This window comes from Atractosteus spatula, chromosome 2 (assembly GCF_055471065.1).
Source record: "Atractosteus spatula isolate fAtrSpa1 chromosome 2, fAtrSpa1.hap1, whole genome shotgun sequence".
NCBI classification, from domain to species: Eukaryota; Metazoa; Chordata; class Actinopteri; order Semionotiformes; family Lepisosteidae; genus Atractosteus; species Atractosteus spatula.
In genome coordinates, this window is record NC_142707.1 from 19,891,432 (window position 1) to 19,917,660 (window position 26,229).

Sequence of the window (26,229 nt, forward strand, 5' to 3'; positions counted from 1 at the left end):
AGATGCAGGTAAAAGGTTAACTATTCATCTCTCACTCACTTTTTGGAACAGAACAAAAGGCTTTTATTCTTGAAGATTAGCACAATTTCCATACAGAACCATGCATTTCTGTGGTTGGCCTGTAACAGATTGTTGCCTTATAAGGTGTAAACATGGTTAGAAAGTCAGCCTTGGGCTAAACCAAGACCCTGTGCCCTTCACGGGCAAAACAATAAAACAATTCTTTAAGACTCAATTGTTGGCTCATAACAGGCATAGGTTCCTTCAAAGAGAAGATTCAGATCTCCACAGAGCCATACATAAACTATTAGACAGTTTATCAGACAGTTTTCTACCGACCTGGTGGAAAGAACCATAATCAAAGCCCGTTAAATGATATTACTGTAGGTTTAAAATAAATTGACAAAATGCTAATAAAAGATAGGATTATAATATATAACTCAACAGAAATTCACCAAAAATTCCTTCAGGGTTATCTTAACAACATGTAGGATGTAGAAAAGGATATAGCATTGTGAGAAAAGCACAAAATGGAAAGAAACTCATTCAGAATATGACACAACCTACCACAGTGCATTGGGTTTATTGCTTATTTGTTTTTTTAAAAATTAGCCAGTTGACTCTATACATACAAAAGCACTCAAGAAAGGTACAAAGCTAACATTGTACTATATATGGTCATATTGTTAAAAACTGCAATAAATTTTACCTACCATATGTAAATTACTAGGCCTTAGCTTCCATACAATGGGAATTTATCAGTATATTTTAAAATTGGAGAGTGAATCTTTTAATATTTAAACCTGATCTTTATGAAGATGGTACAACAATCCAAACAAAAAGAATTGAGTCACTGATTGACACAATTTCTCTTATAATCACCCTAAACAAACATACAGTATGTAAATACAAGGAAGAACATGTTTTAAGCTACAGACACAGACCTCAATCTACAGCATTCTAATCTGCCAAAGTATTGGGGCGGAGCAGTGGCTGGAAGGGTGCTGGTTCATATCCCAGCGGCTGGCAGAGGAATCCTACTCCGTTGGGCCCCTGAGCAAGGCCCTTAACCCCAACTGCTCCAAGGGCGCCGTAGAAATGGCTGACCCTGCACTCTGACCCCCAGCTTCCCTCCCTGTCTGTGTGTTTCATGGAGAACAAGTTGAGGTATGTGAAAAAACACAAATTCCTAATACAAGAAATTGTATATGGCCAATAAAGTGATCTTATAATCTTAACACCCCTTGTATTGAGAACATCAGCATTAATATACTGATTCATTTACTGAGCCTGGTCTTCTCTTGCATTTCTCATGTGACAAAAATGTATTTACCTACTGTATAAAAATGCTTTATGTATTTATAGCATTATTTTTAAAATGTATTTATATACTATAATGTTATCATAGTTTTAAAGCAGTTATTTTACAGGTTCTATAGTCTCAAATGGAAAGAGGATCTTGATATTTGTGAGGGTTTGATGCAGAGAACCATCACAAATAGCCAAATTTGCATATAACCAGGCCCATCTCTTTACCATTGCACAATGTACTACAGTATAGAGTGTGTATAAAAAGACATAATAATCTTCCCTTATATAATAATCAACATACAGTACTAATGCATTGGCTTTAAGTTAAAAAACGTCGATTAAATGAAAGAAAAAACAGTCATCACAAATGTATAGTAATCTGTAAAATAATCAACACAAATCCCTTCTCTGCATTCAGCCTGCACTTTCTCTCTCTACTGCCATGATTACCACACTCCACTGTAATGAAACAGAGTAATAAAATTGTCCCTATAAATTGAGAGCCTATAAAGTCCAGACTCCAGCCTGTCATTCCCCACACTGCAAAACACAGAACTAGTAGTGTTTTTTTACAATATAAAATCAAGACAACATTGAGATGTGAATGCTGTATAGGATTTACTTTGGCAGGTGGCAGGGAGAGGCTCACTCACTAGCTATAGTAGATTAATCTCACGATCCTAGTCTGTAGCACTGCTAACTTGACAGCAAACCTTCAGCTTGGTTTCTTCCCTCTCTGTTCTTGGTCCACACAAGACCCTGTTGGCCAGACTGAATCACGATTAAGTGAATGTATGAATGTTCAGTTTGTAGATGTCAAGACCCTACTGTATTGGTCTAAAATAAAACTCTGAATAAAGAACATTCAATTAATTATGAAAAGGTCAAGGACGTTTGGATAAAATAAATACAAGGTTTCAGGCACAAAAGTATTTGAAGCTTTAATTTTAAACTTAAGACAGATCTAATTTAGTCATAACAGTTTGCATTGTACCACATATCAGCCATGAACTGAATACATTTGACAAAGCAAAGTACTATCTCAAAAAGCAAAATTTAAAGCATAATAAACAGAGCACAAATCCAGACACACAAGGAGATGTTCCAAGAGCACATATAGACACATATAGACACAAAGCCTACATCTACAATCTTAAGAGCCAAAGGAAGGACAACTGTTACATCCTTCATCCATGACTTCATATGCTGTAATTCTAGGCATTCCTAGAGAAAATATGAGAAAATACAGCTTAAATGGTTTTACAGACTATGAAAAGGGTCCAAGATCCAAAGAGAGAAAAAGTATGCCAAGTTTCAACTAAAAAAAATAGAATTAACAAGAAGGAGACAGAAAAGAATACTGCATTTGAGGCAAAGGATATTGCAAAGCACTTTTCCAGTACTATAAACCGTAAAAGCACAAGTTTACTAGACAATCATGGATTAATAAAATAGAAGATGATAAAGATGTACTGTAGTCAAATAATATTTTACACTGGTTTTACAATAGGTGATGGCAATATGCTCCACGTTATAACACAAGCTCCTTCAGTTTTGGGTACTTCATTAGCTCTGTAATGGTAGCAGGCAGCCTGAGGTACAGGTGATATAATAACAAAGAATTGAAATGTATAGAACTAGTGCATTGAAGCAGAGCCTTTTCCCTTCTGAACAGCAGGTGTATACTGTAATATCCATCATTTATTCACTTCATACAAAAAACATGTCTTCTAAATAACATGTAATATATTGTATACAGTATCTATTATTTTTCCTGTGGTTTGTAAAAATGTTATTTTCAAAACACGTAAGCAACTGTGGTAGTGTTTTCTTATTCAAAAGAGTAGACATTTCTTTGCTGGCTACAGAAATGTACAGAAAGTTGTTAATTAAGATTCATGATTTTATAGAGTCACTGGTTTGAAAGAAAGGTAAATATCACTTGATCTCACCTTATGAAATGGTTAACTCAGAAATTAAATGTCATAGGAACCTAAGGATCCCATAGGATGTATTGTGTGCACATGAATCATGTCATGTCATTTGCCAAACCGCTTTATACCATACGGTGTCGCTGGAAGCTGGAGCCTACTTGGCAAGCAACAAGCACAAGGCAGGGTACACCCTGGGACGGGGTGCCGGTCCATCACAATGCAAGTGCAAGCCAATCATACTGTACATGGGGGCAATTCTGAGGCCACTGTAAAGGCCGAGGGGGGGAATTTGGCCTGGACACCGGGATAACTCCCTACTCTTATTGAGAAATACCCAGGAATCTTTAATGACCACTTACAGTTAGGACCTCGGTCTCATCTGATAGGCGGCGCCCACTACAGTATAGTGTCCCCGCCACTAGAACTGGTAAATAAACAGAAAAAAGTACATCATCTTAAGGGGAGCAACTTCTAATTGGGAAGATTTCAATACTTTAGATTCTGTTATAGTAATCAAATTTATTTTGCAGATGATACAAAAATAGTAAAAAAATAGATCATTAAAGAAATCAAAGCAATATAATAAATAAACGTACGCAAAATGAATATATGTGTATACAGTGCCTATAGAAAGTCTACACCCCCCTTGGACTTATAGCCAAAAAGTATTCTTGACCCTAGGGAAGGTGGTATACTGTACTGTATATTGGCATCTTAAGGGGGTTATAACTCTTCAATCTAGAACAAAGAAGATTGAGAGGTGAATCAAATATTTAAGATTGTACAGGGTTAACTGGAAGTTTAAGGAATTTTACACACTCAATGGTGAAAACAAGACCCAATATCACAAGTGAAAACTATAATGAATTAATTTAAGAAGAGATTAAGAAACACTTCATTACACAAACTGTATCTTAAACAAAAAAAGTATACCTGGAACAGGCATTCCAGCCTTTTAAGAAACTGCTTTTAATGAAGCTGATACTGATACCATGGCTTCTTTCTAGAATCAGCTGGATGAGATCCAGTGTTACTGTATATTCTTATTTTCATTAAATAACTAAATGAGCAAGATAGATCAATTAATTTATTCTCATTGGTAATCTTTCAGACAATCGTATCCTGCTATATGTAAAAAGGTGCCCAGAGCAATCCCTTAGACAGAGCATAAACAGCAGACTAGGAAGTTGCTTTGTATGATTTGAGATACAAGGACTTAAATATACACTGAGAATTTTGATTCTGTGAAAATGTAAGGGTATCAACATACTGTATGCTTTTTGGAGGCAGAATTTATAGATATACTGTACATACATTTTCTAACTTATCTTTATCCAAGCAACAGCTGCAAAGCTGGGCAGAATTTATATGATATCCAAAATATTGTGTCAGAAAAGAGCTTCATACTGTATGTGATATTTTAGTCAATATTCCAAATAGTAACATCTGCTATAGGTTTATATGAACACTGTAATATACTGTACATAGAAGAAGCTATATGCCTGTATTGTGATTGCAAATACTGGAATGAGTGAAGACCATCCTTGTTACAATTATCTACTAGAATATGAAGCCCATTGTCACTTCAATTTTGCAAACAGAAAGATGAATTGTATGTAGGAAATGTGTGCCTATTTAAAATAAGGGAATAGATATCATATGTTTTTCATAATTTTATACATTTTTCCACTAGAAATACAATACAATTGCTGTTTCTCTGTTTCTCTCTGTTTTTATATGTTCCTGGACTGTTGATTGACATTTAATCATTTACCCAGAACTTAATTAACCAAGACAAAGATTCCTTTGATCAATACATCTCACACCCAGCACAATTAAGTAAACACCATAGCTCTTTTCTTGCTTTGAATTTCCAAGAACATCAAATATTTACCTTAGCCAGGTGCTAACCATTGTAGGTACTTAAAGCTCACAATTTTTTCTCAGGCCATTGACACATCAACTTTCCACTATTAACAACATCTTAGAGAACATTCAAAATGTTGTGCAATCCATGTTACAGACTTTGGAGTATACTTCTGAGTACTGGCATCAGAAGTTTCTGCCACAATTCAGGATTTCCAATGTTTTGGCCCAATATTTTCATTTTAGACAAAACCAAAAAGCTTTGATACAAGAGTCATGGATTTTTAATCAAGGATCACACTATGTGATAAGATATGAATTTTAAGGTATTGATATTGGATATTATTATATTTTAATATTAACGTTTTATTAATCCACATTTAAGCAGGGGTATTATTGACATTAAAAAAGTATCAATATTACGTAAATCCTTTTGGCACTGCCCTTCTGAAAGTTTGTCAACCCCTGAGCTATTGAATTCTGTTCAGACTGCCATATGGGAACTATCTTTTTTCAGTGAGGACACACCGTAATTTATCTGAACAGTGCTGACATTTTTTTTAATGTTTGAGCAGCATCACTAGAGCATATAATATAATGAGCGGACTCTGTACAGCATTCCAAAGTGGTTACCTATGCTTTTCCCTTGACTGAACTATGTAACCTTAACGACCTGTACTATACAGTATATATAACTCTCCTTATTGATTTAAATCTTAATGCTTTGGGTTTAGAATGTTGTGCAAAGCTATCTAAGAGTAGAGAGTTTGCAATAAAAACCTTCATCCTTCCCTGTCTACCCCCAAGTTGGGTTGGACAAGTCACCACCAGTTCATTGCTGGTGTACATTAATCTGTTTTCTTGTGATGATATGCTACTTGAACTTGTTCCCAAAAGGATGTTTAAAATATATTATTTGTCTTGGTCCACTAAATGTCATGCAAACATATTGCAAGCTTGCCATTAGGCCTGTATGTTTGCATTGAATATACAATTTTCCTATATTAAATGCATCTTCCATAATTTCTTTTTCTAAGATCTCTCTAGTGGTTAGTGATTCTTGTGCTTAACTCTATCTAGCCAACTTTACAATATTTATTAATTGATCTGCAGTATTCCAGGAGTTTAATGCTGTGATAGTTCTTCCAGTTAGTTCTGCAATATCACCCTAGAGAATTGTCCTTTTCAGGACAGGCCTTTCAAAAAGACCCATAATAGGTTGATGACAATTTGGATGGCCACAAACTATTTCCTCACTTTTCACTTATATTGTCATTGCATCTGTTTTATCATATCTTACTGTAAGTCTCTGGCAGCCTGTGAAGGAGGAGGAGAAGAAAATGAACATTAATACCTTCAGATGCCACCACACTGGGCAATGGGAAAGCCACTCATATGCATACTGTATGTAGTCAGACAAACATAATTTACATCACTACATGCGGTTTTATTTTACATTTTAACATTTCTCCTCTGACAAAACCTTCCACTCCCAACCCTAAGTCCAGGTACTCGGATAATAATATTTAGATCCATCCTGCTGATTGAGAATCACATTTCAAATGCATTGGAATAGTCCTTGGTTGCAGTAACCACGGTCCTACATCATTCATCTTTGTGCTTTGAGCTCTCAGGTATCAAGCCACCTACACTGAAATGATTTAGATAGAGACTGCCTGCCTCCGGTTAAAAGAAACAGAATATGACCCATAAGGTGTTATTTGAGGTAAATTATTCCATCAATTACCTCCCAGGATGTCTAAATATTAACGTCTGTAGGTTTCAGGACTGTGTACACTGCCATCTATCTAGGTTGAAAGTCTTACTTTGTGGGCAGTCAGGTTTAGAATGTTGTGCAGAGTTATCTAAGAGTAGACAGCACACTAATAAAAACCTTCATCCCCCAAATTGGGTTGGACAAGTCACCACCAATTCATTGCTGGTGTAAATGAATCTGTTCTTCTGTGATGAAATGCTACTTGAAATTGTTACCAGATGTTTAATATATCTTTCATATACTGTATTAATAGCATTTAATATAGCATTTACCATCATCCTTCTCCCTACCTCAGGGAACTGAGGTAAATCTAGAGTCACCTCTCTGCTCTGATTAGCGGTGGCATACATGTTCGGCCCTGAAAGCAGGGTCTAGTTTCTTTAACTTCTGTAAGAATGCCTTCTTTGTGTCACATGAGCCTTCCTATCATGAGCTCATAAGAGCTTAGAATTAGTCATTCAACTTAATGTTGCCCCTAGGCTCATCCTTTCCCAGTTTAAAGTATAGCATTCATTTGTTCCACCATATCTAAATTCAGAAGGTGATAAGGAATATGGAAGAACTATTTACTCCTATTAGCTTCCCATCCTGTTTCATGACAGCCCGGATGAAATGTGTGTGCATTGGTCTGAATCCAACTATGGAAGCTCTCCAAGCAGGGAATCACCTCCTCAGCCATCACTCAAGTTGCTGTCTGTACTGCATAGTCCAGTGAAGACAAGGTTTCCTCCTATTCCTAAGTGGCTAATTATGCTCAAATAGTAAACCTTGCCTTTGTGCTTAATTTAGGGACCTTATCTGTAATATTATTCTGTCATATCTATTTGCATATTTTCTCAGGGTCCCTTTGTTCATGGATAATGTGCCACTTCAAGTTTAATGTGTGTCCCTGGGTTGTGATAGGCACATATAAGACACCCTTTGCATTGTTTAGTTATATCTCTTTCCAAACATAGTCACCACCAATCTGTCTTAATAACATATGCCGTGGCTTTCCTGCTTCTGTCACATTTGCCAAAGTATATTGATATAAAAATGCATCCTGGAATGCTCTCCATTCCTTCTTGTCCACCTTAGAAGAAATGTTATGTTCAAGATCTCGAATCTTGATTTCCTCAGTGTCTACAGCAGCAAAGGTCACCTCAAGACTCTTCTCCAAAATTAATTTTGCAGCTTCATCTGCATAAGCATTCCCTTGTTCTACCCTGTCTTCTGTTTTCCTATGAGCTTTACCCTTTAATACAGTTATTTCACTTGGCAGCTGAACTGCCTGTTAGTGCTGGATATAACCCAAAATGTTTTATCACTCCTCCTCCTGCTGTTGCAGTTGCTCTCCTTTCCCAGGCTCTCATATAATCATACACTATACCGAGTGTATGCTCCTTTTTGCATACCAAGTGCATATACTTCAAGAAAAGTGACATGCCATGCAACGTGAGTTTGGCCAGGCCAAGCTTCAGATTAATCAAACCTTCATAGTTGACCTCTGGACACCCCACATTGTAATCAGTCACAGAGCTCTCTTTTTACACTGATCCTTCTTTAGTTTCCTTAAATATGAATTTTAAGCTTCTTGAATTGCTGCCTGAGTGATCGCAGACTGCTTACTATGGTCCCCCATCTTATATTTCATCATACTCTTTTAAAACTTTTTTCTAGTTCTCTTACTGAAGGTCAACTTTCCCATGCGTAGTATGTTCATTTTACCAACTTTTTACTTTTTGGAGATCTCCAAGATCTCAGTTACCTGCTTCCCTTCACAGCTGTAAGCATATGTCTATATGAAGAAGCTCTTGTCTCACTTCTACTTGTCCTATTTTACTGTCTCTTCTTTCCCCTTGTTAAACCTAATATCTCCTATTCTACCTTACATTGTGCCTCCTAAAATATTTATAACTGTATCTGCAGCTGCCTGAATTAGTTATCCTCATTCATAAGACATTGAGTACACTTATTTCCTGAGAATGTAATGTTAGTGTACTGTAAATCTTCAAAATATTACTGTTATACCCTACCAGTCTGTTTTATGTATTGGTAAGTTTCTTTCAATGCACTGTTGAAATTTGTTTCTCTAATTCTTTGTTAAACATCACTAATTTTCTTCTGCCTTCTTTGGTTTTAATTTTCTTTAAGCATGAGTTGTTAGCCACTTTCATGGCACGGCTGAATGCACCTGCTTAAGCAATTCATAACTGTTCATGCGCACAACACAACACAATGATTCCCTTTTCAATTTTGTCTTTGTTTCTTTTCCTTCATTTTTTTCTCCGGTGCACAAAAATGATCCCAATGACTGCTGGCATTTTCTCTCTTACTATTTTCCATACTTCTGCAATAAAAATTATTTTATTGACTTGTCATCCTTTCCTGCCATGTCTACCTTACCACTATCTGCCTTCACAGAATTTGAACTAGTCAACTAATCTGTCTCTATATTTTTCAGCTCTTGGGACAACACACAGCTAACCTTTATGAGCTTGAGATGACACTACCAGTAACTCACTGATCTTATGTAGTTCTACAGCAGCTTGTTCTACATCAACGCCTTTAGCTTGCTTCTAACCTGACCCATTTGGGAGCACAGTATGTTTTGGGCTACTCCACTCATTCGTAATCCCCTGTATATTTTTCCTAGCTGCAGTGCTAACTAGTCAAGGGTGGTAAACATAAATCCACAATGTCCAAATGTCCATATAAATGTCGAAATCTCCTCAGGGAATTACTTCTTTTGTCCTGCAACTGAATTCTACCACACTAATCGCAATGGAGAAATTACCACTCTTAAAACAACAGAGACAATATTAAAATAAAAAAATCAGCTCACCACTTTGAGAAACAAAAGCCAGTTATCCTATAGGTTTCACCTAGAAATTCTACTGTACCTCTAAATATTGTCCCTGAATGAGACAAAAAGTTAAGTTTAAATGTTGTTCAAGTTGAGAAGAAAAACCAGGAAGTTTTCCATATAGAGCAAAATGACATATCACATAATACAGTGTCTATAGTTGTGTTTTCAGCAGAGCAAAAAGTGATGACTGCAAGATTTATTCGTATCTAGATAATATCACTAAGATATCCATGAGTCGTGTATTCAACATATTTCACACAGCTCATTAAAAAATGTTCAAGGACAGGTCATGAAGAAAAATACAGGACATGTAAAATAACTCACAATGCTATTTTCTTTTTTCATTCCAATTGCAACCAACAATTTATGTACTTAAGGGAAGTGAATACATAGGAATGTCCCCTAACAGTGTTCAATCATTTTTGTGCACCTGATTTTGAAAAAGAATGATAATCATTTCCTTAATCATACCACTGCACTCCACTGGATTATTGATGTAAAATTGTTACAGTGTGCTGGCCCTGACTTGAACAACGTAACTCAACTCACTTTTATCCCTTTCTTCCCTAGAGAATAATAGCACTGTAACATTGAATTAACAGTTCTATCTTCTTTCTTCATCCAACAACTAACTGTTCTGTACAGCAGCATTATGGAACTATTACCGATATTATCAACTTTGGAAAGAAACATTATCTTTATCATAGTAAATATTTGTTCCTTAAAAAATGTTGAAAAATGTATTTTTTAAATAAATGTACTGTACTATTATATATTTAATTATAATAGTAATTACAGTAGTAGTAATAATAGTAGTAATAGTAATTGTAGTAGTAATTGGGACAGAAGAAAGCTGTAATGGAAAACTGAAAAAAAAAAATTATCCCAACTACTCTTTGTTATTTTCCTAGATAGAGAAAATTGAGATGAACACTTAGGTTAGCATATCCATGTTTAATTGTAATCATGAAATCTGATCCAAAACCCACATATTCCAGAGCAGGCCAAGCTGATCAAAAACTGTCTTGGCATCTTATAACAGGATCACACAGGAGGCAGTGTCTGTAGTTGGACATATACTGCGAACAAAGAAGAGAATGTCCTTCTCAGAGAAATGACCTCCGTCTGACTGTGGTGAAATAATTAGTCATGTAAACCTCTTGTTGGAGTGAAAACACTTAGTGTTGAACTTGAGTAAATCAGTGACATAGGCTGACATCATAAAGTGGGGGGTCTTTATTTTTTCAAATACAGAGTTTTAATAGTGGTTTTATGAGATGGTGTTTACATCTATCTGAAAATTACTTTTTGGATACATTTTCATAATCTTTGAACAACACAATGGTTCACCCATTCTTTGTAAACTTGCTTTACAAGTTTACAAATTCAAGTCAGGACTTTGACAGGGCTAGTCAAGGATTTTTAGTTTTAAATATCCTTGAATACATCGTATCTTAGACTGGAGAACCTCTGAGATGTCATCACAGCATCTAGAAGTCTGGTCTGCATCTTGCATACTCTACCCTCTGAATAAGTCTCATTGCACCAGATTTGAGAACTGAATTTGTTTGGAAATCCAAGTGAATCATTATGCTCAGGTCCTTTGGTTAAAACTACAATATGAAATGTATCATCTTGATCTAGAGTAGTTTCCAGTTCAGGAACCTTGTGTTCCAGACCTCCAGCATTGCTGCACGTCTGTTGTGTCTGTTGAGTATATTTTGTTTCCACTGCTCACATGAGTCCCACTCTAACTTAGAGACTGATAACTGAATAGTTCTTATCTGAGTTAAGTTTTGGCCATACATAGCCACAATATTGAAATATTTTTTACTTGTTAATTATGAATGCTACATACATAATTATGTATCTTTCATACATCTTATGTATTTTTAATAAAATATAGGGCCTAACCATCTTTTGTATGGAGCAAATCCTATACAGTATATGCATTTATCTTAACAGAATCGGTTTGATTTACACGAGATGAGCATTTTTACTGGCATGACAGTGAAAATCAGTGAAAGAAAATCATGAAGAGTTAATAATGTCAACCGATGATCTGTCCTTCTCAGTGTTCCAGCTGCTCAACATTGAAATACCAAAAGAAAAACATACCAAGGACTCCAGAGGGTCAGTGTCAACAAAACCTCCTTCCTCTGGCAGGTTCCGATATCTGTTTTCCTAATCTAAATGAAATTTATCATGTAGGATTTGGTAGAGATGTTTATGTAGTTCTTTACCATAACAGTGCACAGCCTCAGATGTCAGTCTTATGAATTCAGTAGTATCATAGCTGGCCTTGGGGCTCTTTTGGTGCCAGTTGTTGAATTATAAAATAAAGATCCCCAGAATGCAAGAGGAGTTCTTCATCTACAGTATGAGCCGCAAATCTCTAGCCAGCAGAAAGACAGGTGGCAAAAGATAATGAACAAACCTGACAGTTGCTGCTTTCTCAGTACAGGCTATAAAAAGGTTTCCTTTGTTCACAAGCCTTCTTAATGCCAAAAGCACAAACAGAGGAAAGATGCTGATCTCAAACTGAAGAAGTTAAAGAAAGTGTTAATTAGATTGCAAGCTCCCCGTGGGACATTACCAGTGATACCAAAGCATCTGAATTTAGACTGAAAGAGCAGAGCCTCAGACAGTCTGTTTGAGATGATGTCATTTTGGCTGACTTTTGAAAGCCTTCATAAATGAAGTTTCTGGATTTTGCTTCTGTCAGAAAAGCTCATTTAGCATTTGGTTTCAAGCCATACAGAAGCATTACCATTTACATTCAGAAGTGATATCTCACCAGACTATTTATCACAATGACATCATCAGCAAAACACAGCAGCATTTTAAAGGAAAGTTTTATTGTTCAGGATATTAGTCATATTCGAAAGTCTTAAAAACTAAGATTTCTAATGTATGATAGTAGCTTTTTATGGAAATGTTCACATAAAGCAAAAATAATGGTATGAAAAGTAAGTTCATTTTAAAATGAACCATAATTTTTCATTAACTTAATTAATTATTTTCATCTTCGGAACCAATTGAACTTTATTATATCAACACATTGGCTCCGGACTGATTAGTTCCTAATAGAACTGGCAAAACATATTTCCTTTTTTAGAGATGAGTTCAAGGAAAAACTAAATTCACTGTTAGCAACTCAAGAGGAATAACCCACTATTTTATAAGATATTTGAATATGAATATGAAAGCTACTTGTAACAAGTAATAACAACCATAAACATATATACAGGTCAGATATAAATAAAGCAAATGGTACAGTATATGGAAACTATGGTAAGGCTAGCAGCCATGTGGTAGACATATAGAAATAAGGCCCAATCTTGGACAGAGAAAAAGGGTAGGAAGTCAAGAAGAAATATAGATGTATGATTCCTATATCTGCAAATTTGCAGAGTGGTGGTCACACTTAAAAGAAGACAGATGATTACTGCAGTTTTTGGGGGTATTCAGAGGATAAAGAGCAAAACTATCAGAAGGAATGCTAAGAGCAACCCAAGTCAATCAGTCACTCAGATGATTGCATTAAAACAGGACACAGGCCTTCATAAAGTGTCTCCAGTTAGTTACCATATACTGTAGGTAGACTGTAAGTAGACTAACTATTGAAGTACTTTCAATCACCCTGCACGCCAACCATCTATCATCAGGAAAACTACTGTAATGTGCACCCTGAACTTCTTCATCACTTTTGTCATAAGCCAAAATGTCATAAGCAAAAAAACAAAATGAACTGTTACATGGGTAAGAAATACATCCCAGCTACAATGAAATTTGAAGTCTTCTGCTAGTTTCTGTTAAATTCATTAAAACTGATACCTGATAACAGAATTCTGAATTGAATTGTATTTTTTTTCACTTTTAAAAATAGAAACATCTAAATGTGTTTAAATAAGTCAACATTTTTTTTTCTGAGTAAGAGACTAAAATAAATTACATCTGCTTATTTACTTAAGTTGAAGAAAGAGCTATTAGCCTAATATGACAATGTTAGCAGAAATTATGAAAGAAACCCATTTCTTCATATTCCAAGTATTCAATCCTTGCTCAAAAAGACAAGGCCAAAAAACTGAATAATAAGTAATCTGCCCACCAGTACATGTTTAGGAGAGGATATCAAGTACAGTAAATTGTCACTCATGTGCTTTACGGTATTTCAGAATTAAAAATGGGGGAACTCTTTGCTGCTGGAAAATCTGTAAAGGACCATCTAATCCTGGCTGCTGAAAATATGTCTGTTTTTAAGTATCAGTCTTTCATGAAATACACAGTCTTGACATATTGACGACATGTCATGAGACCATGAGACATTTCTGAGCATGTATGTATTAAAATAATTTTAATGAATTTTAATTTGCTTTTGACAAGTGCACTGATGTATCCAATAACAGTTCATATTCCAGTTTTCTTAAATGGGCTTCATGACAATTGTTTAGTGACACAAGATTTGGGTGACACTCAGAACATTATGGTTCATACTGTACAACAGGATCTGATTTATTTCAATGTGTTGCACAAGTGCTACAGTACATGAAATACTGGTTAGCAAGGGAAGAATGACTGGATGACACAACAGTAAAGCTTGTCTCAGGATTGAATTACTGTATTTTTTTAGTAATAAAGCAGAGCAAAAAAAGCTAAAACATTCTAAAATATCACTATATCTATCAAGAGCAGTTCTGTGCAAATTAATTTGGATTGAAGGAGGTTATGCTGTGATCAGAAATGTTAACTTCATCATCATTTTAATATGTCTTGATATATACTGATGGGAAAAAGAAATGAAACACCTCCTCCTCCACACTCTGGCCCTCCTGTCTGTGTGGAAAAGGCTGAAGAGTGACTCATCTCACTCACTCATCATCCATGAAGAGGACCTGATGCCAGTGCTGATGAGTCCATCGCAGCTTCTGTCTGGCCCAAGCCAGTTGGGTGTGACGTCTAGGAGGTGTGAGCAGAGGACCTCTGACAGGTTGCCTTGCTTTAAGGCCAGCAGCATGGACCCTCATTTTCCTGCTACTGATGCAGGCATTGTGTCTGCCGGGAGTTTCAGCAGCAGTACGGGTGGCAGATCTGAAACGATCTCTCAGATAGACCAGTCTGATGTGTCGGTCCTGCTCTGGTGTGATCACTTGAGGGCGACTGGATCTTGGACGGTCATTTATCCTACCGGTCTGCTGAAACCTTCTCTGCAGTTGGTACACAGTGGAGCTGTTACTCCATAGTGTCTGGCAATGCTGGCACATGACATGCCTGCCTCCAGCATGCCAATGGCCCTCTCCCTTGCTTCTGGTGACATTCAAGGCACTATGGAATGCACAGAAAACTGACTAAGTATGGCCTTTTTCTTGCAGTGGCCTACTGAAGCTTTGAATTAAGGCCTTTTTAAAGGCATTGTTTCACCTGGACCCTGTTGGGTAAAAGTGCACTTAACGAGCTTTTGTGTGATTGACAAGTTGCAATGCCTCACTGCACAAGCTGTATTGCTGGTCCATGGGCTTAAAACAAATTGACAACGCTTTGTGAAAGTACATAAGCCATAACTATAGTATTCTCATTACAGAAAATGTTGCATTTCTTTTTCCAATCAGTATATACTGTATACGGTATATATGAGATTAAAATAAGTATTTGTTTAAGCAATCAATCAAGATTCTGTCATAACCTGATACCAAGCTTCTAGCTATGGTGACTGCTGATCTAGTAGTAATAAAATTATTGAAAGAAAATGTGTTCAAAATGAAAACAAATTCAGCTAGCTGAAAGAATTTGAGGGTTATAGGATCAGCATATTTATTAAGTGTTTGTTTTAAAGCTGTAATGCACGATCGTATACAGAAATATGATATGTTTTGTGAATATCTGCATAAAATAATTTGTAGGGGCAGAAAATGAGAAAACCTGTCAGATTAATCAATACTGACTAATGCATAATTGTAATAATTCTATAGTATAATCAGGAATGTAATTTTGTTTTCAAGATACAGTATTTTGAATTGTTTTTAACTTTTACTCATATTTTCCATTACACTTGTTGTCAGTTTTGCCTGTTATATGTTAATATATACATTATTTTTAATTCTCTTGTATAGATGTTGTAACCCATGATGTAAATGAGAATGTGTTGTAATGATAATAAGTAATTATTGCTAATGCTGTTCTTATTGAATGAAACCCAACTCATGGCGGTTTAAACAAAAAATTTGGGAGGAGGTCAAACTCACCCATTCCACTTATCACCGAATGTTTGAACTACTGAATTGTCCTTATGAGCAAGTATGCGACTGGAAAGCAGTCAAGGTGGAGCTGGGGAGACCACTTGAGAATGTCCCTGCTACCTGGTGTTTTTTAATGATTTGGTAACTGATTGTCACTGATTGGATTGGTAAGCATCTGTAAGTGTCTGTTTAGTTACATGTGCTGTTACATATAGTTCAGTGTGACATACTGTAGGCCTGTGTGTGTTTACTCTTTAAATCCAGCTTTAGGGCTGATTTACTGATTATACTGATTTGTTAGATCTCACCCCTTTTAAGTCCACTCACTTTTCAATTTCTTACACTACTTCCATTTTAGTGTTGACTGGTCAGTATGAAATTTCATCAAACCTCATAGAAACTGTTCCTGACAAGTTATTTCCTTTCATGAGTTGAAATTTTGGCCACAGTTGACTTTGTCCCACAGTATTTTGAAAGAAAAGAAGATCTCACTCATAATTTACAATCTCCTTTTGAAGATGCCAGTTATTAGCTAGAATGTTGTTTACAGACCAGTTGTAAATGGGCAACCACCAATCTGGAAGTTATATCAGGAGGAACGACATGTACTGTAGATGGAATATTTGAAGTGTGTCGGAAATGTATAAAATGGTTTCCTTTACATTTTCCACACGATGAATATGCAACACGGTATTCTTACACTAATCTTTTCACATGATCTCTAATATATTTGAGTTTTCCAATAGATTATAGAGTGTTCTAAGAGAAATGATATACCCACATAGCATAGTAATGCCACAGTTTACTAGACATTTGTCAGATTGAAACTTTTAGGTTTTATTTACATTGAAAATTAAAGAAATTTGGGATCTTGTTTATTCATACCCCATCAAGTGTAGTATTTCTTCTAAACAGTCACTATCAACATCAAATAAATCTTATAATGTACTAGTATCTAAAGCAAATGAGATTTTTTTCCCCTTAGAACCACAATAAGATCCATTTGAATCGCAGATTAGGATCACATAAAGGTTAGTTCTGTGCTGAAAATAAAAAAAAAGCCACAATGTTTTGGTTTTTGAGCTTTTTTTAACTCAGCTTAGTGTGAAGTAATAAACTAAAGCGTAATAAAAGTATAAAACAGCAAAATAAAGCTTTTATTCTTTATGCTTCAACACTTACATTCCATGTGGTCGAACACTTTGTAAGGAAAATATTATGCTGTCTCATACGTCACTATCGTTCCCATCTACATTTTTGTCCACCTAAATCAGAGACAAATAGCAGTCAATTTATAAAACGTATAAATGATTATGACAAATATACCATTATACATTACCACATGTTGCCACAGCTGCTTAAGTAATGCCTCTGTAATTTTTCATTTTGTTTTTCACATCCTAAACTCATAAGCTCACCACACTTTGCCTTCAGGTTGTCATCTTGTATTCTGGGTTGTAAACTGGAGGCTTCTGTGTATTTGGCCTCACTCAGAGCTGCTAAAGACAGGCCATTATCCAAAATCTTGATGAAATGAAAATCTAGCAGTTGACACATCTTGAGCTGCTGCCTGAGTTGCCACGAGACAAAACCTTTGTCAACATTACTGCAGTAAATTCAGGCTGACGTCTAGAAGATGAAGGTGGATACGACTATGTAACTGCCTGTATGGTAAAATGATCAAAAGAACTTGCTACTGTACTTAAAGTGTGTAGTCTACAGTACATCCTCTTTTACAGTGAAAAAAAAGAAAACCAATTCCACAAAGTAATTAAACTATTCATAAGTTCGTTTGGCAAAACTGGTTTAAGCACTGGATTAATTATAAGTAAAAAAAATCTAAAAATTGACAATATTTGCTATGATTATTTGCATCAGCAAGTCATGGATACAGAACAAAAAATACACTCTTATCTTTCAAGGGCAAGGGCGTCTAGCTCCTGACTGGAAGGTCCCGGGTTCAATCCCAGGTAGGGGGCAAGCGATGTAGCTTACTCTAATTCCTTCCAGACGGCTCCCAGGTCCACTCAGCCTGCTTTCCAAATGAGTACCGGGGGTTAATCCTTCTGGGGGTAATAGGCCGGCCGGAGCGTGATACTGACCACATCACCTCAACCTCCAGTGTCGGATGGTTGAGAAAAATGGTGTCCCTTGCCCCCCATTCCCCCATGGGCCTTTATGGCCTGAAAAGAGGACCTACTCTACCTACTTACCTCTTCAGTTTGAAAACATGTAATAAACATTGGATTTGTTATTTAGGCGGATATACCTCTGACGAAATATATAATTTTGCTTATCTGAATAAAGAGAAATACTTTTACTGTTCTGCAATCATTACAGCCAACTGTAAATGTTAGGAAATTCCATTTTTAGATGTCCATTTTAACTAGAATACCATATTCTCATTATAGTTCTCTTTTGAAAAAAGGGAAAGAAAATCAAAATTAAAATAAAATTCTAAATTCTATTATTAAAAAATAATATAACTAAACACTACCAGAATTTGTGACAATAAATATCCATTCCCTTTGGAACCTGTAGTTAAGAATAATTCCCATTTTTGATACTGATATCTTTAATGGCCATTGTCCTTTTTTTTCCACTTTCTTTACTCTTCTTTACTTCTTTAAACTTCTTTGCTCTATTTAATTGTGGTCTTCTGTCTCCCTCTCTTTGGAGGAATTTTAAACCCAGAAGAGTAATGTGTTGGTCTCTACAAGCTGCAAGCTACACTTGCTTTATGAATTCCAAAATTCTGGGAAAGGATTTCATCATTAGTCAGTCAGTCTTCTATGTAATTTAGTTTAGAATTGGTCTGTATGGGGAGTTATGTGATGTGAAATGCACCAAAAGTGGTGATGATTTTTTTTTTGAGGTTTTGAGGTTTTTTTTAGATTGAGGTGATTTCAATCCTCCCTATTTAATATGGAAAACTCCATATACATAGAGTTAAATACAAATAATAGAAGGGCAGAGAGTTCAAATAGAATTTGCAAGGAGAAAAACATTGACTGCAAAAACATAACATAAGGGAAAGGCAACATTTCAAATGGCCAATTAAATACTCATGCCCAATTGCTAGGAATAAAAGGATCAAAACAGAAGCTATTGTATTTAGCAGAACCTTGTGCTTTGGTAAGGTTGCATAGCATCGTGAAAACACAGGAAAGTTTTAAGGAGTGTAACACAAAAGGAGAATTCAGGCAAAGGAATACATCCTGGATCAATCAAAGGTCAAGAATCTGTATGGATCAGACTATAATGGAGACTTACATAATGAATCATGGATGCATGTGCAAAGGAACTAGTGTATTGTAATTGTGCTCACATAGATTGGGAAAAAGTATCAGAGATGTCAGCATCTGGAACAAAAATGGTAGGCATGGCTCACTCAGTTTATCAAAATATCTACTAGAAGTATTGCTTGTGTTCCAGCCTTTTCAGACTAATCTTGTCAACTAAGGAAAGAGAAACCACTGGGGAAATATGATCACAATATGGGACGGAACAATGGCGCAGTGATAGGCATTGCAGGGTCGCAGAGCTGGGGCCCTTTGTTCAATTCCAAACCTGGGGTGTATCTACAGTATGTGGAGTTTATATGTTCTCTCTATGTTCACATGGGTTTTTTCCAGGTGCTTTGGTTTCCTTCCACAAAGACCTACTGGCAGGTTATTTGGCTTCTGGGACAGTTGGCCCTGGTGTGTGTGTATTTGTGTCTGTGTGTGCCCTGCGATGTACTGGCATCCCATCCAGGATGTACTGTATCCCACTTTGCGCCCATTGCTTGCTGGGATAGTCTCAGGTTGGCGACCTGGAATTGGATGAAGCAATTAGAGGATAGTTGGATCACAATGCCATATACTGTGAAGTATATTTTGAAACAGTCGAAGATACATGAAATGGGCTAGAATACTTATAAAATCAATAGTTACAGGATGACAACAGTTTCAAAATATTCAGATTGAAGCACAGGACAAATGTACTGTACTAAAAATTAAGTAAATCAAAGGCGAGAAAGCAGTAGCCCACATGGAATTAACAATTGAATTAAAATGATTCATAAACCTATTAAGAAAGGAGGATATCTTAATTGCAAGAATGGTTAGAAAATACCTTAGAAAGGCCAAGATAAAAGAATACTGCAATTAATTGAATATATCATGTACTTTGTGTTTAAGAAGAAGGAATAGGAATACTGTAGGTGACATGCTAATGACATGAGCACTGGCTAAGATCTCTCTATATATATCTGTACTATTCAGCATAGGATCTAAATTATTTAGAATATTCTATGCTAAAAATAAAATTAGCATAGAAGAGGCAGAAGCATTCCATGTACTAGGAATAGAGTCCTCAAGATTGACAAATCAGCAAGACTGATTGTATTGTACCATTTATTCTTAACTAAACAAGAGATCTTTTTTTATCAGGTACTAACTAAATTCATTTTTGTTAGTAATTACTGTTGAATGTAATATTATGGGAATGATCATTAGAACTAAAATAGATCAATATTGTCATCTGTGTGACCATAGGATGCTAAGGGTTAACATGAATTACTGAAGTTACAGTGCATTCAAAGATCCTATTCAAGTTCTTTGAACAATCAAGAACAGATATGGACACAAACAGATAATATTGTATATTTAGAGTTTCTGAAGCTTTTTTTCATAAAGTAAGGCATTAAGCGTTCAATGAAATTCATGCATTTGGATTGAGCACTGCTACATCAACTAGAACACAGAGCTCAGATAAGGTGTGAATGCTCAAATTGGTCACAATTATTACTAAATAGAGTACTACTACCACAGTACTACTATTTTATGACTACTGTTCATCCTAAAGTATATAATTAGATGATAATTCAAATTCCAGATCTGCCGCTGCCCACAAGAGTTTCTCAGGTGTGAAGGTTAGAAAGCATGTGTGTGCTCCTGATTTATTATTCCAATTTATTTTATTATTCCAATTTATTATTCATTATTCCAAATGACATTTTTACTCATTTTCATGAAGGTATTTTCTTGATTTCACTGTATGTGACTTTTCCCTGACCAAACTCCTTAACAAACTATTGTAAGTTTCACCAAGAATAGTTTTTTTTCTCTTTATAAATCATTAATCTGGAATAATCATCAGTTAAGTAAGCAATAAATAGTATATAAAGTGGCACAAAATACATTTTCATTACTTATTTTATTATTTAATATAAAGCTTGTCAATGTTTTCACAGTTGCAAATAAAGAATCTTGTTTCTAAATTGACAATATCCTGAAATTTGCATTTAATAAATGAAAAAGTAATTTACAATAAATGGATAAAAACCGAAAACTGAAAGTAAGTTTCTTTAAGAGTGTACACACCTAACTGATAAAGGATATGACAAGAAAAGTCTTGAAAAGATATATATTTAAAAAGAAAGGTATGGCTGGTCCAAGTTTTTTGAAAGACATAAATGAGAATAAAGCCAGGTTATACAGTAAATCTCATGGAAATTTTGCATCTCCGAAAATGTGAAAGAAAATCAGTTCTAAACTGTGCATTAAATAAATCCATCTATCTCTAGCATTGCAAAGTATACTAATTTAAACTGTATATGTTCATTCTTTAACACTGTGCCATTAATTTGTTCTTTTTCTATTTACTTGCTGTCACCTTTTGGAATGAGTGATTTAATTCTACTTACAATAATACTGGTCACCAAATCTTGTTCATGAGAATATTTCCCATTAAACTTTTAGTGTAAATTAGTCGATAATACACATAATGTATACTTTTCTCAACTCAAGTGAACTAAACTCCACAATCACCAGATTAATACAAATCAAAAGTCAAAAAATTTTAATAATGGTGTACATTTTATTCAAAACCCTAACCACCAATTGATCTATTGTGTTTTTTTCGTTCTTAACTCGTGTGTACATATTGTACTATTTTTGGACACTATTGCAAAAAATGATAAATGTTCATTTCTAGATCTTATATTTTTTGTTCTTTACTGTCTTTAAACCCTTCTGTCCAAAATTTGGTAAATATTTTCAAACTGAAGGAGAAGTACTGTAGGTTATTGGGGCATGATAAGACATGATGTAACCAGATTTTTAAGAGTAAGCCAAATGGTTTACGGTTGTGTGCTTTCATATACTGTACAGTGTATTCAGCTTGGTGGTACTAGAATTATAATTATAAAGTCAATCAATTAAATATCAATTAGCCAAACTGTTTTCGAACAGGTAAGGTTTACGTGAAGTACTGTCTTGTATGTCTCAAAACAGATTATGAAATTATTGAAAAGAGAGAAGATTTTGTAAGCATTTTTAACTATTCAGTCAGGGCATCATTGTGGTTGACAGAGGGCACTAATTTCTGTCTTAAATGTAATGGTTTGTATGTCAAGTATTCCTGCCAATTGTTAAGTTAATAGGTTGCCCGATCATTAATTTGAGCAGTTTTGATAGTGGGATTATCTGGAAGTCTAATAAATTTAGTTAAAAAAGTTTGAATAGCTTTGGTTTGATTCATGTTACCAATACAATATAATCTATATGGGTTACTATGGGTTATTTTTTCATTTCTCGAGGGAGTAGAGTATTTGAGTTTAGAAACCTTTAGCCAAAGATATAACCTACAAAGTATAGGTCAACTGTGATTCATGAGTTTTGTGATGCTGCTATTTTACTTTATTTCCTGTAGTTTCCTCACTACACCACTATACCACTATATACTATACCACATAAACAAGAAATTGTGTATACAAATTTGTAATATGTTAATAAGATTTAGATTTTTTCTTACCACTTCTATGATGATGGAAATATTGGGTCTTCAAATGGGGCATAATTTTATTTATGGCTTCATATGCCTCTGACTATACTGTACTTATTTAAGTAATCTGTTTTCCTATATACTATTAGTAGGCGGCTGTCTAATTTTAATAAAAGAGAGAGGTACACCTAAAACTTTACTAAAAAATAACATGAAAGCAAAATAGTGTAAAATATACATAATTCCAAAAAGAAATATGAATAAGTAAGATTCTAAATGTCTTGACACTGCAACCATATCCTTACCTCAGCCAGCACTATGTTATTGATGACAATAAGGCCCAAAGGTGACTAAAGAAGCTGCCTGAATTTCATAAAGCATGAAGGCCCATTCCACAGTAAGTACAATATGACTCCCTGATGAAATCCAGATGCATAAGCCATTTAGTCATTCCTTCGTATATTCTGAACAGAAGCTGGGATTGAAGCACTTTATTTAAATAAGGTGTTGAATTCCATTTTTTGCAAAAATGCTTAGGTCAGCCCCTGTGCTCAGAGCTTACAAATCAAAGGAGAATATGGTTAACAGATGGACTATTTTTACAATGGCCAACGTGTAGATGGAACAAAAACAAAGTTTAAGGTAATGGTAGTTGTTCACAATTTTGTAAATGTATTAAAGATTGTGAGATCCATCACAGTGATACATTTTTCCCCATAAAAAAGGTGTTCAATAGCATAACCTAAATACTCTTTTATTGAGAAAAGCTTGTGCTTTAATCTATGCAATATTGTGTTAAAAACTCTTTGGAGACCTTAAAGTAACTTAAAAGTCACATGTATTTCCTTGTTAAAAAGGTTTTAACAGATTTTGAGCCCAGGACCACTTTTGTAGTATAGAAATAGGAGGGAAAGCCAAAGCACTCCAGATGAAGAGACTTATGTGGAGACTTGACTACCTTCTAAGTCACTGTGCTGTGGTATCTTAAAAAGACACAAACACCCTTCCTTTTCTTTGTCTGTGGCTTGGCTGACCCTGACAGAAACTGTAATGACTCAGAGCAGAGAACAGCAGTTAACAGACATAACTGAATACCAGCATATGGTCTGCAACAGGACTAGGGGTTTTCCACAGTAAGGCTCACTCCAGTAATTGACTCATATTCCTTCTTTCAGTATATGCGTGAACCACAAGTATTGACATCATTGGCTTCAATTCTGAATGAGTAATATTAACAAAGCTATAGAACACAAACAGATTAAGACTACCTTACTTGAAAGAGATATTACCTAATGGGAAACACTTCATTCTTTCCTTGTGCTTCTTTACATACTGTAGCAGGTACCTTTTTAGGTATTCATAAAATATAATTTACAGTTAAAATAATTTCTTAACTTTTTCCAATTTACCAGTAACCTAATATTTATTTAGCAATGAATAAATGCATTTTGCACCATTTATTTTAACAGACGTATCACCAGTTTCATCAATTCCACATATCACTTGTTTAACCCAAATTTCACCTTACTCCCTGCGTTATCAGTTCCCACCTCACCAACTATAAGGTACCGATGCAATCTCGAGATTTTGCTGAACTATACAATTTAACATATGAAAACAATACTATTTGATGTTATAAATTGTGTTATTGCAAGTAATATAAACATTTTGAAGCAGTGTCGGCTGTTAGCCATTTCCTGTGAAATATCCAGATCCACCACAGAAGTGACCCCAGATGAAAAGAAGAGCATCTTTTCACATTCCTTAACAAATTGGGATCACTTCTTTGTGTTAATGTCTGTCATGTTCAATAGATGAGTATTTCATGGGACAATCAAGAAATCAAAGTTTGTTATGACATAACTCAACTGAACAGTTCCATTTCTGGTATTCATTTCCTGATCTTTTTGCTTTATATAAGCACACTGGCTGCATCAAGTCAAATCACATCATCACAATTTGTTCAATTTTCCCAACTATTGTATCTGGAATGCATCTATTTAGACTACATCTAAGTATCTTGCTTAAAAAAAAACATTGTTATCTAGAGGATGTTGTTTAGAACAAATGTATAGTTCCATTATAATTTCTTATCAAGGATATAATCTACAGTGTTTACATTGCTAAGCAATAATACACATTTATTTCATGAACAACTAAGTTTACTTACCCTTTCAGTTTTTTCTCACGGGTTTTATTATGTGTATTATGTATTATACAGTAGCTTTGAAATATCCAAAATCAGTTGTAGTCCTTAGGCATGTTACAATCATACCTATGGTTCATCAGTATTAATTTAGAAGCCCTAGATGCTTACTGCAAACATACGGAGATCAGGAAGAATAGAGTAAGCAACATGCTTACCTGCAAAAGCTAGATGCAAGGAGTTGGGTTTTTTATGTTGAGGTCAAAGAGTTAGCTGTTCAAGACAGTGAGAAAGTTGCTCCCATTCTCACTTGGAGGAGTGTAGGATGGGAGCAGGGGTGATAAAGGTAAGGTCTAGTGATGCTGAATGCGAGAGATGTTTGTATCTGGCTGTATCTAAACATGCTGATGCACAATGGGAAGCTGGGATGGTGGAATTCTATATACATAGGAGTGCGAAAGTACTTGAGATTAGGATGTGCTACGTTTAATTGACTTTTTATTCTATAAGCGTGGTTATACAGAATATACTGTGTAAAGCTGCAGCTTGAATTTATATTTGGGGATTTTCTGTTTATAAAACACCAGGTAATCCAACCTAACAACATTTAGATGGGCCTGAAAGAAAATGTGGAAAAAAAACATAAAACCATATTAAAAGACCAACCAAAACTTTTGTGATATGTAGTTCTGAGGTCTATTTTTAGTGACAGATGAACAGTTGAAAGTTCTTCTCTAACAGAAAATGACCCCACTGTGAAGATATTTCTTAGCCTCTTAAACCTGTCAGATTTGACAGACACCTTTTTCTCAGGACTAAAGTTGTCATTTCTTGTGTTGGCCGTAGGGAGATGTGATAGTTCTGACACCCACCAGGTGTTGCTCAAGCATTTGCCAAGTATTGATGAACAACAATTAATGGGATATCATTATTTTATTTAAAATAATAGCTTGAAAAATGGCTCTTTCTACTGTACAAGTAATTTTACTGTTCTCCAATTGCTATTACAGGAGGTTTTTCCCTGTTACAAAGAAGTTCCATTTCATTTCAGTACAAAAATCTGCTTATTGGTGGCAGAGATTTAGTCAGCTCTTGCACTTATTGTATTATGAAGCTGCTCAACTGCTGAAATAACAGACGGTTTACAGCTGGAATGTTTGACTTAAGGCACCACATTACTGTGGTCATAAAACAGTGCTGTAGTTTCTCCATGATCCACTTCATTATTCACTACACACAGGGTAAGGCAATGCAGTTAAGATTAAGCAAGTAACTCTGGTTCTTGAGGTTAGTACTGTTTAGGATTGGGTTCCAAATGATCTTTAAATTACTCTTTTTAAATG